Source organism: Oryctolagus cuniculus, chromosome 9, assembly GCF_051225735.1.
Source record: "Oryctolagus cuniculus isolate XC-2025 breed Fujian yellow rabbit chromosome 9, ASM5122573v1, whole genome shotgun sequence".
In the NCBI taxonomy this organism is placed as follows: Eukaryota; Metazoa; Chordata; class Mammalia; order Lagomorpha; family Leporidae; genus Oryctolagus; species Oryctolagus cuniculus.
The window spans coordinates 15,966,087-15,982,936 of record NC_142875.1 but is presented as its reverse complement, the minus strand read 5'-3'; the positions used below and the strand labels follow the sequence as shown (position 1 = coordinate 15,982,936).

At 42.4% G+C, this 16,850-nt stretch overlaps 1 protein-coding gene and 1 pseudogene across 1 annotated transcript in view; one reads left to right on the top strand and one right to left on the bottom strand.

The window, feature by feature from the left end:
* Window positions 1-16,850, top strand: part of HS6ST3 (heparan sulfate 6-O-sulfotransferase 3) — a 770,680-nt gene that overhangs the window by 423,100 nt on the left and 330,730 nt on the right. The gene's annotated exons all lie outside the window — the stretch shown is intronic.
* Window positions 72-709, bottom strand: LOC138843725 (BCL2/adenovirus E1B 19 kDa protein-interacting protein 3-like pseudogene; annotated as a pseudogene).

The following is a 16,850-nucleotide window of genomic DNA, read 5'->3' as shown; positions in this document are numbered from 1 at the left end:
TTTCAAGTTCAAATAAATGACTGTGACAATGCACCACTTCACAGGTTACATGTCCAGGGCTTTGCTTTCACTCAGTAGATGCTGGCAGGAAGTATGCTCAGTTGTTTTGCAGTATAGATGCCCATCCTCAAAGCAAAACATGAGAAAGGAAAAGAAATGGAATGAACATCTTCAAAACTTCTGTGGAGACAGTACCTCCTTTCTTCATGGAGCTCTTTTCCTCATACTTAAAGATGCAGAACATTTAGGGTGCCTGAAAACTCCTTGCATGGGAATGTTTTCAAGTCTCCTGGACCAATCCAGTGTCCAGTTAGCCCACTTCTTGAAAGCCTCAATCTTCTACAGCTTCTTCTGACTGAGAGCTATGGCCCCTACTTGTGTGTACTTCCGTATCAAGCATGATCTGCCCATCTTCTTGCAGGGATAGGCTGTCAACGTGGGAGCTTCCTCTGGAGCTACTCCGTCCTGATTCATGCTGTGCATTCAACTCTGTCTTCTCCATTTCTCCATAGTGGATGGAGGACGTGGAGGGCAAGTACTACAGGCCCCCGCTTCTCCTATTGCTGGTATCATTGTCACTGCTGCTGCCCCACCAGGGACTGTTGAGGCCAGTGGGCAGGAGGAGATGCTGTTCACTTTTCTTGCAGTTGTAGTTGTTGTTGCTGTCGTGCAAGTGTGGCAGGAAGAGCTGCAGCTGAAAGAGAACCATCTGCAGTTCTCAGGCAGCATCCAAGAGAGGGTCTCTTCATCACTCTGGGAGGCCCGTGTGTTTATCCTTCTCGGTAGCATATTTATGATCCAGGGGGATAAAACCTGATGTCTCTCTTGCCTGTGGATTGTATATGGTTAAAGTTGCTGTTGGTGTTCTGCCAGGTACAGCCACTGGGTCTCAACTCCTGTTTAATGGGTGCTGCTATTTGGTCAATAAGCCCACATTCTCCAAAGCCTGGGACCAAGCTCTCTGTTTTATTATTTCTTTGTTTTTGTAGCTAAAAACAAATTCTACAGAAATGATAGACATGATATTCTTTCTATCACTAAACCAGCATGACCTTTAGTTCTACCAGTTCACTTTAGAGAAGTTGGTATCTCATTTTACTTCCACATTTGTTCTGCTAAGGAGCATATGCCAGTTGTCCTGGTGCTACTTCCAGGGCCGCTGTATGACGCTGCTCCATGCTCAGGCTCATCTTGCTTTCTGACTCTGACCTGGCCCTAGGTTGGGGCATATTCTTCAGTTATCCAATAGTAAGTTGAATAATTGCCTTCCCAGGCATTCTATGTCTCTTTCCTTCCTTATAGAATTTTCATCCCAAGGTCTGCTGATAAATGATCAGTCCTATGCTATCTTTGCCATTTCTAACAAAGTAGCTTTAGTTTTGAAGATTGACTTTGGCTGAGAACTTTACATTTAGAGGAAGCTATCTGGATTTTAGCTCTTCCATGACTTCTAAAAACAAATTACAATTTACTTGAGAGAGAAAGTATCTTCATTCTGTAGATACTCCCTCTTATTAAATTTCTGTGAAACCTGAGGGCCTGTCCACTCAGAATGGGAGCTGAGAAGTCAGTTCAGTTTCCATTGCAAGAGGAAAGACCAAATTCTCTTCAGGTCGCTAATGCTGTCACTTGCTTATGGCTGCCCACTTGGGTGGTTGTTTACACAATCATGGTCTCTGCTCTGACAGATGCTGCTAATTCAGATCTCTGCACTGGCCAAGGGCACTTTACCAATGTTGACTTTTGGAATGTGGACAACTTTCTCAGAGCCAGGCTCAGAAAGTTGTCCTTCACTTGTTTTCCCAAGGTCATGGTTCCTCCTATCCAACTCATTCCATCCCTTGATTCTATGTTCCCTCTCTGCTTTTAGAATATATCCTGAGAGGTTGGGGAGCTTTTATTTTATTTTTTGTAAATAACTGTACCCATTTCCCAGACAATTGATTCAGAAGGAAGTTAGCTTAATGACTCTGGGGACCTGTATTATCACCCTTCTCAATGTTTTTCTCAAGGATTTCAATGTAATTCTGTAATGTCTCTCTCAATAGAGCATAAAAAATTGTAGTTTAAATCCTCAATAGAGCACTTTGTTACATTTGTCTATCTAATGACAATCATTTAGAATTTAGAATGTTTTACAAAGTTGAAAGAGGACTCATTATTGCATTTCTGCACAACCATTTTGCAAGATCAATGTTACATTTTTTTGGTAATGTAATGCGGCACAGTGTGGGGTGCCTTTTCTTCAGAGTAACATTATTACTCTTCTTTTCAAATAGATTCATGTTGCTCACTTGACATTGATATATAACAATGAAAAAGTTGATTCACCTAATGTATGGACTGAACTTTCTGTTTCCTCAATAGCAAATTATTAAATGTATCATGGTACTGTTTTGTTAAAACTCTCAAAAAAATGATGTTTCATCTTTTTAACTTCAATGGTGCTGGAGATCCGAGTAGTCGAAGGATAGGTATAGAAAGCTATAAAAGATGTGTTATAATTTATTAAAGGATGAACGTGAATATGTCACAGTTTTAAGCATTTTAAGTATTGTTAAGTTTCAGATTGGTTACTGAATTACTTAAGATGCCCTAGCCATTATTTAAAGCCATTAGTTCAGAGCCACAACTCAGACACAAAGTATTTGATCTGTGTTCAAGTCTTTGCACTGTGACAGTGATTCTCAGACCTTGTAACACAACAGAATGATCTCTGGAGCTCATCACCATCAGAGATACCTGGACCCACCTCCTATCTACAAATGCACAATCGATAAAGGTACAGCCCATGAACGTGTACTTTTAGAAAATTCCAATGGAAATTTTGAAACATCAAGTCTCAAAACCACAACCACCACTGCACATGCACACACACACACACACACACACACACACACTAGAGAGAGAGAGAGAGAGAGAGAGAGAGAGAGAGAGGTAAGAAAAAGAGAAAAGATGGGCAATGGGTAAAATGTTAAGATGACTCTTGGAATGCTGACATCCCATATTGGAGCAATTGACTTCGAGGCCTGACTCTGCCCCTGATTCCAATTTTCTGCTAATTGTCCTGGGCTGCAATAGATGATGGCTCAAATATTTGAGTCCCTTCCACTATTATGGGAGACCTAGATTGAGTTCCAAAGTTCAGACTTCGGCCTGGCCAGGTCCAGTTGTTGTAGGCATTTGGGTAGAACTAGTGGATGGGAGATCTCTGTTCATCTGTCTCTTTCTCTCTTTTGCTGTGTCTTTCAAAAAATGAAATATGCAAGAATGCAAGAGTGTGTGTGCTTTTGAGCCCATTCCCCAGCATATATACTGGAAGAACCCATGTAATGTTGGTTATTAATAAAAAAAAGGCAATGGAATAAAACTATCTGCCCTATTGCTACTGGCCTCAATTATAATCTATGTTTTGGTGTAAGTAGTATTATTGAAAGACCACCTTTGAGATCTGTCCTTGATACACTCTTAGGAAATATAGCAACATTAAGAATAATTAGGAATATGTTTGCTCTGGGTAACAAATCTAGTTTAACTGAACACACTTGTGAGTCCTGACCTGATGATTTTCCTCCAACCTTCCCCTTTGTTGTTTGTTCATCCGTTTTCCCCTCTGCTAGTTTCTTATTGTTTTTCTTGTCTTATTTTGTCTTGACATCTCTTTGCTCCTCCTGACTGATGTTACACTCTTCTCTTTTCCACAATCACCCTGAGGGAGTTTTTTGTTTTCTACACAGCCCATTTATAAAACCCAGTTCTTGTTAAATGGGTTCCAGAATTTATTGTGCAGGATTTGTTAATGGAAAGAGAAATTATCTTTCTTTCAGCATTGGTACAGAGGATGCTATGTCATGGGAATTTTTGTCTCTAGGGCTGTGGCCACATGTAAGAAATGCCCCATCTCCTGTTGGTTTTAGTTTGTGGCTAGTTAGCAGTTTCCCTATTACCCATATTTTGTAATAGACTTTATTATGAGAAAATGCCCTTACCATTACCTTCTTGGAATTTTAACAGCGCAATAAATACTGAGAGCTAGTGCTTTTCTATGTTAGGTAGGAAAAGTTGATGAGGGAGATAGCCACCGAATGGATGGGGGGATTGTTCTTGTTTTGTTATGGCTTCTTTTAGTGATTTCTTCAAGCTAAGTTATATTCCAGCTAAGATTATTAAGAGCTTAATGAAAAGAGCACATTGCTTGTTTATTTAAAGAGCCATTTAATGAAGATTTGAATATCATTCCAGCCTGGGGCAGGGGTAGTGTAATTGATGTGACTTCATACTGCCACAAATTGTCAATTTTGTAAATGTGTGGCCGAGACCTGAATCTCTGTATTCTTGAATACATTCCATTGCATCCTACTAATGATAGAGTTGTGAAAAATAGATAACAAGGATGGGGCCGGCACTGTGACAAAGTGGGCTAAAACCCTGGCCTGCAGTGCCAGCATCCCATGAGAGCACCAGTTTCAAGTCCCTGCTGCTCTACTTCCAATCCAACTCCCTGCTAATGCGCCTAGGAAAGCAGCAGTGGAGGCTGGCCCAAGTTACTTGGGTCTCTCCACACATGTGGGAGACCTGGAAGAAGCTACTGGTTCCTGGCTTCAGGTCAGTTCAGCTCCAGCCATTGCAGTCATTTGGGGAGTGAACCAGCAGATGGAAGACCTTGCTCTCCCTCTCTTTACCTCTCTCTATAATTCTGTCTTTCAAATAAATAAAATAAATCTTAAAAAAAAGACACAGGGAGCTAAGTGTGATTTTTTTTAACTCATTAATGTATGAGTATATTCTTACATACCTACTACCCTTGTGAACAGGACCATGCCTCCTCTCTCCTCAGATTCAGGTCTGGGCCCAAAGCCAACATGAGCAGCCTGCACAGGACGTCCTTGGCTGTGAGCATCCTCGGTTAATTGGGCCTTCACAGGCAATAGGGAGAGGCAGAAAAACTCACTGTGAGAAGTGACCCAGCCTGCTTTGCTATTTGGGCCACATAAGGGGTTCTCCCAATAGCGAAGAACTTCCCAACGACAAGGGAGTGCTGCATTCCAGTTCCACCTAAAGTTTTTTTTATGCCATTCTGAAATGCTGCACTCCTGGCTACTCTTTCTACATTTTATCACTGATATTCTTTTTATCTTTGAGTTTGGGCAGATCTCATTTTTCTTGGAAATGAAGTGAGTACTGCAGGGACAGCTCTGTTGTTCCTAGAGATTGCTCTCTGGGCATTGCTACTAAAGATGGATGCCATCAACTCCATCCCTCTTGCACACTCTTTTTCTTGCCTTATCAAGAGGAAGATATTTCATTCCTTCTCTATTTTTTTAATCTCTTTGAGGAGTAGAGTTACAGACAAAGAGAGGGAGAGAGAGAGAAAGGGCTTCCATCTGCTGGCTCACTCCCTAAATGGCTGCAACTGCCAGAGCTGGGTAGATCCAAAATTAGGAACCAGGAGCTTTTTCTGGGTCTCCCACACTCGTGCAGGGCCCAAGAACTTGGACCACCTGCTACTGTTTTCCCAGGCCATAGAAGAGAGCTATATCAGAAGAGATGCAGCCAGGACACAAACCAGGAAACCAGCACCAATGTGGGATACCAGCACCTCACGGGGAGGCTTAGCCCACCATGCCACAGCATGGCCCCTCATTCCCTCTCTTTAAGTGAACTGGCCTTTTTATTGGCTCTGGCCAGTAGAATATGGAAGAAGTGGTATTCTAGGTCTTTCTCCCTCTTGGCAGCAAATTACTGTATAATATATAACACTACTTGAGACTACCATACCCAAGCTTGCCTCATGGAGAGACAAAATGGGAAGAGATATGCGTTCTTCCCTCACCCCAACATTTCCAGCCATCTCAAGTGAGATGGTAGACACTCAAATGAAGAAGCCCTCTTAGATATTCTGGTCCCACAGACACTCTGGAGCAGAACATGTACAGCCCATTTTAGCTCAGCCTAGATTGCAGTCATGAGAAGAATGTATTGTATTGTTAAGCCACTAAGCTTTAGGATGACTTATTACACAGCAATAGTCAATGCAAACAGGGGCTAATTGATGGCTTATTGTAGTTTGAATAAATACAGCTAGCATCTCAGAGATAGTAGCGTGATTGGAAAGAAGGCTAGGACTAGGCTTAACCAGCATTTAGGAGACTAAGACAAATCCCGGGCTAGCATTGCCATCCACCTTGGTGGGTCTGACTCATGAATTAAGAATGTTGACATGGTAGACTCATGGCTGCCCCTGAGAAATGTAGGTTATACACAGTAACATATTCCATATCATTGTATAATTATCACCATCTTTAAATCTCTATAAGATCACCATCTAATCCATAACTCATTATTTAAGAAATATTAGTTCTTACATATATGCCAAATCAATCCATTTTTATGCTGCCTCACAGTGATTCCACCATGATCTGAGCACTCAGCTCTCGTTGAATAGACCATTACAGCAACCTTCTGGCAACTCCCCCAGCTTCTACTCTCAGATGTCTCTAATTCATTCATCACAAAGTACTCAGAGCGGTCACCTGCACACGTAACCTTATCACGTCCTGCTTCCACTCCTGCAGGGGTTTCCCGTTGCCCTTAGCTGACGTTAGGACATTCTCACGGAGGCTTCAGAGCTGGCTGAAATCCGTCCCTTGCATATCCCTCCAGGCCTATTACATGCTGCTTCCTCTGATGGCTCTAGGCTCAGCCTTACTGGCCTCCAAGTATCTAGAACACACTAGGTGTTTTGCCACTGACCTCTTAGCCTCATAGCCTGGATTCTATTCTTTTGACTGAAGGAGCCATTGGATTGTTTGAACAAAAAAGGAGCATAAGCTGACTTCTTTGTGGTTTTTTTTTTTTTTTTTTTTTTTTTTTTTTTTTTACAGACAGAGTGGACAGTAAGAGAGAGAGACAGAGAGAAAGGGCTTCCTTTGCCGTTGGTTCACCCTCCAATGGCCGCCGCAGCCAGCGAGCTGCGGCCGGCGCACCACGCTGATCTGATGGCAGGAGCCAGGTACTTCTCCTGGTCTCCCATGCGGATGCAGGGCCCAAGCACTTGGACCATCCTCCACTGCACTCCCTGGCCACAGCAGAGAGCTGGCCTGGAAGAGGGGCAACAGGGACAGAATCCGGCGCCCTGACCGGGATCAGAACCCGGTGTGCCAGCGCAAGGTGGGGGATTAGCCTAGTGAGCTGTGGCGCCGGCCCTATGTGTTGTTTTTAAATCACAACTTTATCACATACAATTCACATCCTGTAAAATTCATCTTTCAAAGAATGCAATTCAGTGGTCTTCATAGTCATTCAATGTTACCACCAAGTGCAGAACATTCTTATCACCCCAAAAAGGAACCCCATACCTGCTAGCAGTAGATCACTACTCCCTTTTTCCTGGTCCTGGAAAGCACTGATCCATTCCTTTCCTCCGTGGGCTTGTGTATGCCAGACATCCTGCACAAATGCGTACAATGTATGGCTCTCTGAGACTGACTTTTTTTACTGAACATGATGTTTTCAAGGTTAATCCACATTGTATCATGGCTGAGTGCTTTGTTCTTTTTATTGCAGAAGAAGATGCCATTGGTCACCCATGACAGTTTATGTATCCACCAGTTGATGAATTTTGTATTGTTTCTATCTTTTCACTATTATCAATAATGCTGCTATAAATACTCACATACAAGTGTTTGTGTAGATGCATGATTTCATTCTTCTTGGGCATATTCCTGTAATTATAATGACCTCTATTAAAAAATTATCTTCTGTATTAAGATTGGACTGCAGGAGGCCAAAAATGGAAGTGGAGGGACCAGGTGGTAGGCTCTTACACTAATCAGGATGAGAAGGGATGGTGGCTGCAGATAAACTGCTTTTGACCAACCAGAAGTCCTAGGACATAAGTGAACCATACATCCCTGGTGAAAACCTTTTTCTTCAGCTCAGGATGAGGGTCATCACAACATACCATCAGGTCAGCCTGCCACCCTGGGTGTGGTTTGAAAGACCCATATTTAATAGATTAACTCTGTGCCCATATTCTATGGAGAAAATTTCTATTCATAGATGTAATGCTACTGTACTGAATCAACATGAACTCTGTTAAAATAAAACTCTCTGATCATATTAGAACCATAAAACATAAGTGTACTTGGAATACAAGGAGTAAAATCCCTGGGCATATTACTTAAATGATTTTGACCATTTGTAGATATCCTAGCTGAAATATACATGTAGACTGTCTTTTCTTAAAAGATATATTTATGCATTTTAGAGACAGAATTACAGACAGGTGGAGGGAGAGACAGAGAGAGAGGTCTTCCATCTGCTGGTTCACTCCCCAGATGACTGCAATGGCTGGAGCTGAGCTGATCTGAATCCAGGAGTCAGGAGCTTCTTTCTGGTCTCCCACATGAGTGCAGGGATCCAAGCACTTGGGCTATCTTAAACTGCTTTCCCAGGCCATAAGCAGAGAGCTGTACTGAATGAGGAGCAGCCTAGATATAAACTAGCCCCCATATAGGATGCTGGCACCACAGGTGGTGGCTTAACCTACTACACCACAGTCCTGGCCCCATAGGCTATGTCTTAACAATCTATTTTTGGTAGAATGAAAGTTTAGGTGAGAGGCCAGTGCTGTGGTTTAGCAGGTAAACTGCCGCCTGCAGTGCTGGCATCCCATATGGGCACCGGTTCAAGTCCTGGCTGCTCCTCTTCCGGTACAGCTCTCTGCTGTGGCCTGGGAGGGCAATGGAGGATGGCCCAGGTGCTTGGGCCCCTGCACCTGCGTGGGAGCCCTGCAAGAAGCTCCTGGCTCATGGCTTCAGATCGGCACAGCTCCAGCCATTGTGGCCAACTGGGGAGTGAACCAGAGGATGGAAGACCTCTCTCTCTCTCTACGTCTCCTCTCTCTGTGTAACTCTGACTTTCAAATAAATAAATAAATCTTCGAAAAAAAAAGATTAAAAAAAAGTTTAGGTGGAAGGGATTTTTGGAGGAGATGGGTAATAATAGTGGAGAATAGAGCCCACGTATCTCCCGACTACACAAATCCTTCTTGTGGGGATAAAATGATGAGTGAGAAGGAGAGAGGAAGTAGTGAGAGAGGAACAGAGGGAGAATGTGTGTGTGTATGGGGAAGTCAAAGATAGAGGCAGACAGGGACAAGTGGGTAGATGGATAGACAGAGATGGATGGACAGAGAGATAGAGCTGCTGATAACACATTTGTTAATGTCTTTGGCTGATGCAATCATTAGTAAATTGTCCCTATGAGATCATTAGTAAATTGTGCCTATGAGATCATTACTAAATTGTTTGGAACTAAATGGTCTGTTTGCTTAACAGAAGGCTATCTGTTCTTTGAGTATCCATATCTTGTAAAATTGATTTCTAAAGAAGGGAAAGAGGTTTAAAATATATTGAATGCTTCCTACAGTATATACTTTGTCATGTTAACATCGGTTAAATTCTCAGAGTGGATGTCTTGGTTAAGAGTGGATTCTGGGCCAGCACCACAGCTCAATAGGCTAATCCTCCACCTTGCGGAGCCAGCACACCGTGTTCTAGTCCCGGTTGGGGCGCCGGATTCTATCCTGGTTGCTCCTCTTCCAGGCCAGCTCTCTGCTGTGGCCCAGGAAGGCAGTGGAGGATGGCCCAAATCCTTGGGCCCTGCACCCCATGGGAGACCAGGATAAGCACCTGGCTCCTGGCTTCGGATCAGCGCGGTGTGCTAGCCGCAGTGCACTGGCTGTGGCGGCCACTGGAGGGTACACCAACGGCAAAGGAAGACCTTTCTCTCTGTCGTCCACTCTGCCTGTCAAAAAAAAAAAAAAAAAAAAGAGTGGATTCTGGAGCCAAACACCCTAGATTCAAATTCTGGCTTCTGGGGTCAGCATTGTGGTGCAGAAGGTTAAGCCACAACCTGAAATGCTGGCATCCCACATGAGCATCCTATTTGAGTTCCACATTAGCTCCATGCAAATGTGCCTGGGAAGGCAGTGGAAGGTGGCCCAAGTGAGATATCCTACGTGAGATATCTATTTGGAGTTTCAGGCTCCTAGCTTTAGCCTGGCCCAGGCCCAGCTGGTACAACCATTTGAGGAGTGAACCAGCGGATGAAAGACCTCTCTCTGTGTATCTTCTACTCTCTCTGTAACTCTGTCTTCCAAAGAAATAAGTTAGAGAGTTTCAGAGAGGCAGAGGCAGAGGCAGAGGCAGAGAGAGAGAGAGAGAGAGAGAGAGAGGGAGATCTTTCATCTCTTGTTTACTTCCCAGCTGGCTGCAATGGCTGGAGCTGTGCCCATCAGAAGCCAGGAGCTTCTTCCGGGTCTCCCCTGTGAGTGCAGGGGCCCAGGGACTTGGGCCATTTTCTGCTGCTTTCCCTGGCCATAGCAGGGACAGGGGGCTGGATCAGAAGTGGAACAGCCAGGACTCAAACCAGCACCCATATGGGATGCCAGCACTGCAGGCAGCAGCTTTATCCTCTATGCCTCTGTGTCAGCCCCAATAAACAAATCTTAAAAAAAAAAAAATCTGGCTCCTGCCATTTGCTAGTTACTGTCCTCTGGCATGTTACGTGACTGTGGTGTGCTCTGGTTTCCTTACATGTAATTGGAGATAACATAGTAACCTACCTTGTAGTATTATTGTAAGGATTGATATCTTCAAACATTTAGAATAGGCCTAGTGCCTAGCTAGTGTTCCATGAAAAATAATTTAAACTCAATTCTTCTAGACAGCCTGGACTGTTTCTATCTATTATACATGCCACCTCTGCCCCAGACAAGAACAACATGTTTCATGTGAGTTATCGCTTTCTTAATGTACCCCTTACATTTCTGGTATACTAAGAAATCCTAATGAATATAGGAACAGAGGGTCCTACAAAGCTTCAGAAAAGAAGTACAAATGAATTTGTTGGTTGTTCAGGACTTTAGCCAACAAGTGAACTTGACCTTTGATGTATAGGTACCACAAAACTATTTTTTTAGCATGCCAGTGTAATGTGGAAGAGGCACAATTTCAAGACAAATGAGTCTTAATTCATGTTACTTCTTATACTCTTACTACTTTGTTCTACAATTTTCTTCTCCCTTTAGAGCTATAACCCAGTATATAGAGCATAAATCAGGACTGTTGGTTAAGGCCCTATATGACAGGTAGATGTAATATTTCTGCCTTAAGAAAAGATGGAATAATAAATAACAGTGTTCTAGTAACCCTCAGGTACCGAACCTTCCTGTGTAGATGGCAGTCTTCAGTTGGCTTACTGTTTCTTATGAGATTGGAGATTTATTTTATGTGATATTTGAAATGTCAATTTCTGATATCTTATAGTGTCATGGATCTGGATACCTAGCAGGCACTCAATAAATATTAGCTGATTGATTGATTTGACTTCTACAGCTTTCTTTTTAGTAAAGTGCCAGTATATCCTCTGTGGTATAAGTCTGTCTCACATCTCTTCTGTCCTTCTGTTTCACAGTTTTGAATATTCTAAATGGGAATAGGTCGGAGTAGACATGGAGAGGGAAGCTGTTCGAAGTGCTGTTTCTTCTGGACATTTCCTCCCAAGTGTGCTTTTTTACTTTTGCTATTTAAAGACCCTATTTATTAGCTGGCAGGGACAAAGCAGACATACTACCTGCTGTGCAAATTTGATGAAATCCCACATCTCCGTTTTGTTAGGTGCTGCAGTCACCACCTTGCAAGAGAGCATCAGTGGAGTTAGATATACAGTATTCCAAAGTAAGAATTCTGCAGATATTTCTAGGGGTGGATTTATGCAAATAGGTGTCTTCCAATGTCCATGTCTGGAATGAGAAAAGGTAAAAATCCCTCGTGATGCATGTTATAGGGCTCAGACATTCCTGTACCTTTCTTTATTTAAAAGATTTATTTATTTATTTATTTGACAGGTAGAATTACAGATAGTGAGAGAGAGAGAAAGAGAGAAAGGTCTTCCCTCTGCTGGTCCACTCCCCAAATGACCTCAATGGCCGGAGCTGCACCCATCTGAAGCCAGGAGCCAGGAGCTTCCTCCTGGTCTCCCACACAGGCACAGGGGCCCAAGCACCTGGGCCATCCTCCACTGCCCTCCCAGGCCAAAGCAGAGAGCTGGACCAGAAGAGGAACAACCGGGACTAGAACCAGTGCCCATATGAGATGCCAGTGCTGCAGGCGGAGGATTAACCCACGACTCCACAACGCCGGCCCCCCTGTACCTTCTTTATTCAAAGGAGAGAGTGTAACCTACCTATCAAAAATATTTTCACCAAACCACATATGAAGGGCCTTCAAAGATTCATGGAAAATGTCTATTAGGAAAGACCTATTCATGGACTTCAAAAGTTATTTTTCCACCAAAATAAGCATCTTTAATTCTATTTTTTCCCTGAACTTTTTCAAGTACCCTCATATCTTGAATAATCAGTGGAACCCATTTCTGAACCCTTAGTCTGATTGAACAAACCATGAGTTTCACTAATAAAAATCCATTTTAAAATATTTATTTTATTTAATTGAAATGTAGGCAGAAGGAGGGAGAGGGAGAGGGAGAGAGAGAGAGAGAGAAAGGTCTTCTGTCTGCTGGGTCACCTCCAAATGCCTGCAGTGCCTTCATTTCTAGGGTGAAGTTAGGAATCAGGAACACCATCAGGGTCTCCCGTGTGGATAGCAGGAACCCAAACAGTGAGCCAGTACCTGCTGACCCCAGGGTGTGCACTAGCAGGAAGCTAGAATTGGAAGCAGAGATGGACCAGACGCTCTAATGTGGGAGATGTGGGCATCTTAACCACTGGGTCAAATGCCCTACCTGGAAAACCTATTTCTGGCATTCATGAGAATAATTAGCAAAGAATCTGTTGATTGAGGCCCAGATAACTGAATCTCCTCCACAGAGGACCCAGGTCACTCACTGTAAGCTATCACCCTCTGAGTGGGGACTCCTGAGTGGGTCAGCTGAGAACAACTCAAGAGTGATGTACTTATCATATCCATTATCCATGCTGGTCCCATGTCTTAAATGCAATTTTGGTGGCCTTCATTTGTTTTTGTGTTAAGATCTGCATTATTACTTGAAATAGCTAAGGTTAACAGAGAGGGAAAAGGAGAGGAGTGGTTATTATACAGCTTGGTACAATAGCAGAGACCTTCTCACAGTGAAATCAAGGCCACTGTTGCTCCCTGATGCTCCAACCTTGGCCTGAAGGACCTAGCATGATCACTAAGTATGAACACTCTGCCATCCTCAGAATACGGCACTAATTTTCTGAGGACCATGTTGTGATGTCAGATCATAAGCTGAAGAAGTTTGGGGTGATAGAAGAACTTACCAAAATATATAATGTGTATACATTCTGTTGTTTAACTCTTAGGCAAGAGTAATAAAATAATAAATACTAGGATTCCAAGGTAAAACTGCTCAACATAAAATTAAAATTCAAAATGATAAATGACAGAACGCCCAGCTTCTCTCTCCACCACTTTCAGGATATATTACCTCAATAGAGTACCAACCCAAAGTACTATATTCCATACTCCTGTACTAACTTTGGGTGTTACTGTTACTCTGATGGTGTAAATAATAGCTTGTCCAGTATGATAGAAACATTTTCAAAAATTTCTAAATGATCTCCCCAGGCAGCTGAAAATATCTTTAATGTGGAACAAATTTATTCCTTTGTAATTGCTACTTTACATCCCATGTAATCACATGGGGGAATTCCCAAAAGATTGGCAGGCAGCAGTTAAAATCCATCGAAAACACGCAAGAAAATGTGAACAGGCAGGCTTCCCCTAGGACACAGACGTGCTAATGAAAGGGGAATTGGAGCCCTGCAAGTGATGCTGCTTCCTGGAACACTCTCCCCGCTCCCCTCTGACAGTGAGCCTTCTGAGATGCAGGCATTTCTAAGTGTCACTCAGGCTGAAATGGAACGTTCCACAGAATGGGACAGCTGTTGTCTAGTTCATGTTATGGATCTGTCCGGAGTAAAGCTGCCTTCTGGACATTTGAAGTGTCTATGTGTGTCCACACATTTCTTTCCAACTCTGTCACTGGAAGAAACTTCTATGACATAAGCAAAGCACTGAGGGGACAATGGGACGTAAATAAATGGAGGGGAATACATTTGCAGGAAGATACTTACCTTCACTTGCTCCTAAAGATACATTGTGAATCAGTGTGGTTAGAACTATAGTCATTTAATGAAGGGAATTTTGAGGCTCTTCTAAAAGTCCTTTCATAAGCATACAGAGAAAAGTCATACATGTCTTGTTTACTCTCAGTAGAAACACCTGTCACATCAAGAAACATAACCAAAGAAATGGTTACACACCTTTTTGCAAGGGGCTTTTCTTTATGATTTTTTTCTGTAGTAATACTTTTAATTGGATATATATGTATATACAAAACATGCATATACATACATATATATTCATGCATATATAATTAGGTATATACAACACACACATATTTAACTTAAAAGATATTTATATATACATGTATGCATAATTAACTTAAAATATGTATTTCTTTATATTTGCATTTATAATTAACTTAAATATATATTTTCTGTTGTATTGCTGGTTCAGACTCTGATATTCATGGTTTTGAATTTCACTCTGCCACTATGTCTGTGAGATATTACATACAGAATCAATATTTCTGTTTCTAGCTCTGCCCTTGTGTGACCTTGAGGAAGTTTCTTATTCTTTTATGGCTCAGTTTACCCACTTCTAATAAGTAACTGAATAATGCAGGAATTTTTAATAATATCTGAATAATGGATGTCTGAAAAAGCTTTTAGATTAGGATTTGAAACTGTTGTGTACTTGGTAGTGATAATAATAGTGATAGCTGGGATTAACAGAGAATGTTTCTTCCAAAAGCTCTAACCACTTATATATTATTCTTTCATTTGTTCTCAAAATGCCTTTGAGAAGTTTAGGAATGAGAAAGTAGCAGCATCTTCATTCTGCAGATAAAAATATGTAGCAAAGGGATGTTGGAAGAAGTGCTAACTTCCGCAAAACAGTGTTCCTGATTCCAAGAATGCTCCTGGTTTAAAAATTGCCATGATGTTGCCACTGCATGCTGTACACAAGTGGAGAGAGTTCCCCCGAAGGCTGCTTCCGCAACTTGTGTCTGTCATATATTCATCTCTTAAATAGGATAAGTAGCCAGCTTTTGCAGTTATCATTTTCTTTCCTATTGAATGCTGCCCTTCCATTTAGATGGGTGATTATTATTTCAGTGCTCCATGGTGTCAGTAGATAGGGAGATCCCTGCTATTTCTGCCCCCACAAGAAACTGATGATGTTGCAGCAGTCCTGGGTAAGCATTTGTGAGGTAGGTACAAATGTCATTACACTGGCACACAGGGTATCCATATGCTGGCTTTATGGTTTTCTGATGACTTCCACCTGTAGCAGTGTGTAACTGAAAACCAATCTCTCCTCTCCTGAGAACATCACAATTTCTGCTGCTGAAATGGAAATTGACAGGAGGAGTTAGATACAGCTGTACCTGATTGTCGAGGGATAAATTATTTTGTGTAATTGTTAGAGACTTGCTAAGGCCTAATGGAATGAACATGTTGTTTTCCACACCCGTGGGTATGGGTACTTCTTACAAATATTGTGTGCTTGCATTTAAAGATGTGTGAGGCTGTCAGTCTATTGACAATGAGAAAAATTAATTTGAACTGCTGATAAGGAAGGAAAACATACACAATGAATTAAATTTAATAGACTGAAAAAATTAGGTTTCTCCTTACTATTTCCATGTGGGAATATGTCAGACTTCATTTAATTCAAATAACTACAGATATCAAGAACTGCTACACTACAGCCTGTGTTTGGCAATTCTGCATGGCAATTTAGTGTATCAGTTATGGACACTATTTGGGAGGCCTTACCTTGTCATGTAAAATGTAACGATGTGTGTCCTGAGCAGAAGAGAGAGTACTTGGCTGCTGTGGCTGGTTTTTGGCATCATTTCTGTTCACTATTGCTTGTGGATTTGCCATTGCCCTGATCAACAGCAAAGTAAGGCCTGACCCAGGCTGGGCTGTGCCTTCCGGAGAGCCTAAGAAGATAGCTTTGACCTCTGGAAGAGGAGGTAGGGTTTTACAGTTATGATCTCAAGCAGATTAGCATGTTTGCTGTGATTTTTCTACAGTTAATACATGGCACCGTGGAATGATGTTGTCATAGACCTTTTTTTTTTTCTCTTTTACCTTTATCTCTACTTGTCTGACAACTACTAAGACTGGTTTGAGTCATTTTCCCCACATCCTCAATATTTTTCTCTTATTTTTATTTAGGATAACTTCATTGTTTCTGTAAAAAGGATTGCAGGCAACTTAAACATTTAAATATTTTAATGATAAGTGAGGTAGCAGAGTTCAGTGAGGAGAACCGAGAACTAAGGAGGAGAAGTACACCTGATAGGCCAGGCAGGTGTCTCAGTTAAAGACCCAGAGCCCAGACTGCATTCAGACTTGGGCTCACTCAGGGATCAGGTCCAGTTCTTTTTTTTTTTTTTTTTTTGACAGGCAGAGTTAGACAGTGAGAGAGAGAGGGAGAAAGGTCTTCCTTTTTCTGTTGGTTCACCCCCCAAATGGCTGCTACAGCTTGCGCTATGCCAATCCGAAGCCAGGAGCCAGGTGCTTCCTCCTGGTCTCCCATGCGGGTACAGGGCCCAAGGACCTGGGCCATCCTCCACTGCACTCCCGGGCCACAGCAGAGAGCTGCACTGGAAGAGGAGCAACCAGGACAGAATCCAGCACCTCGACGACTGGGACTAGAACCCGGGGTGCCAGCGCCACAGGTGGACGATTAGCCTAGTGA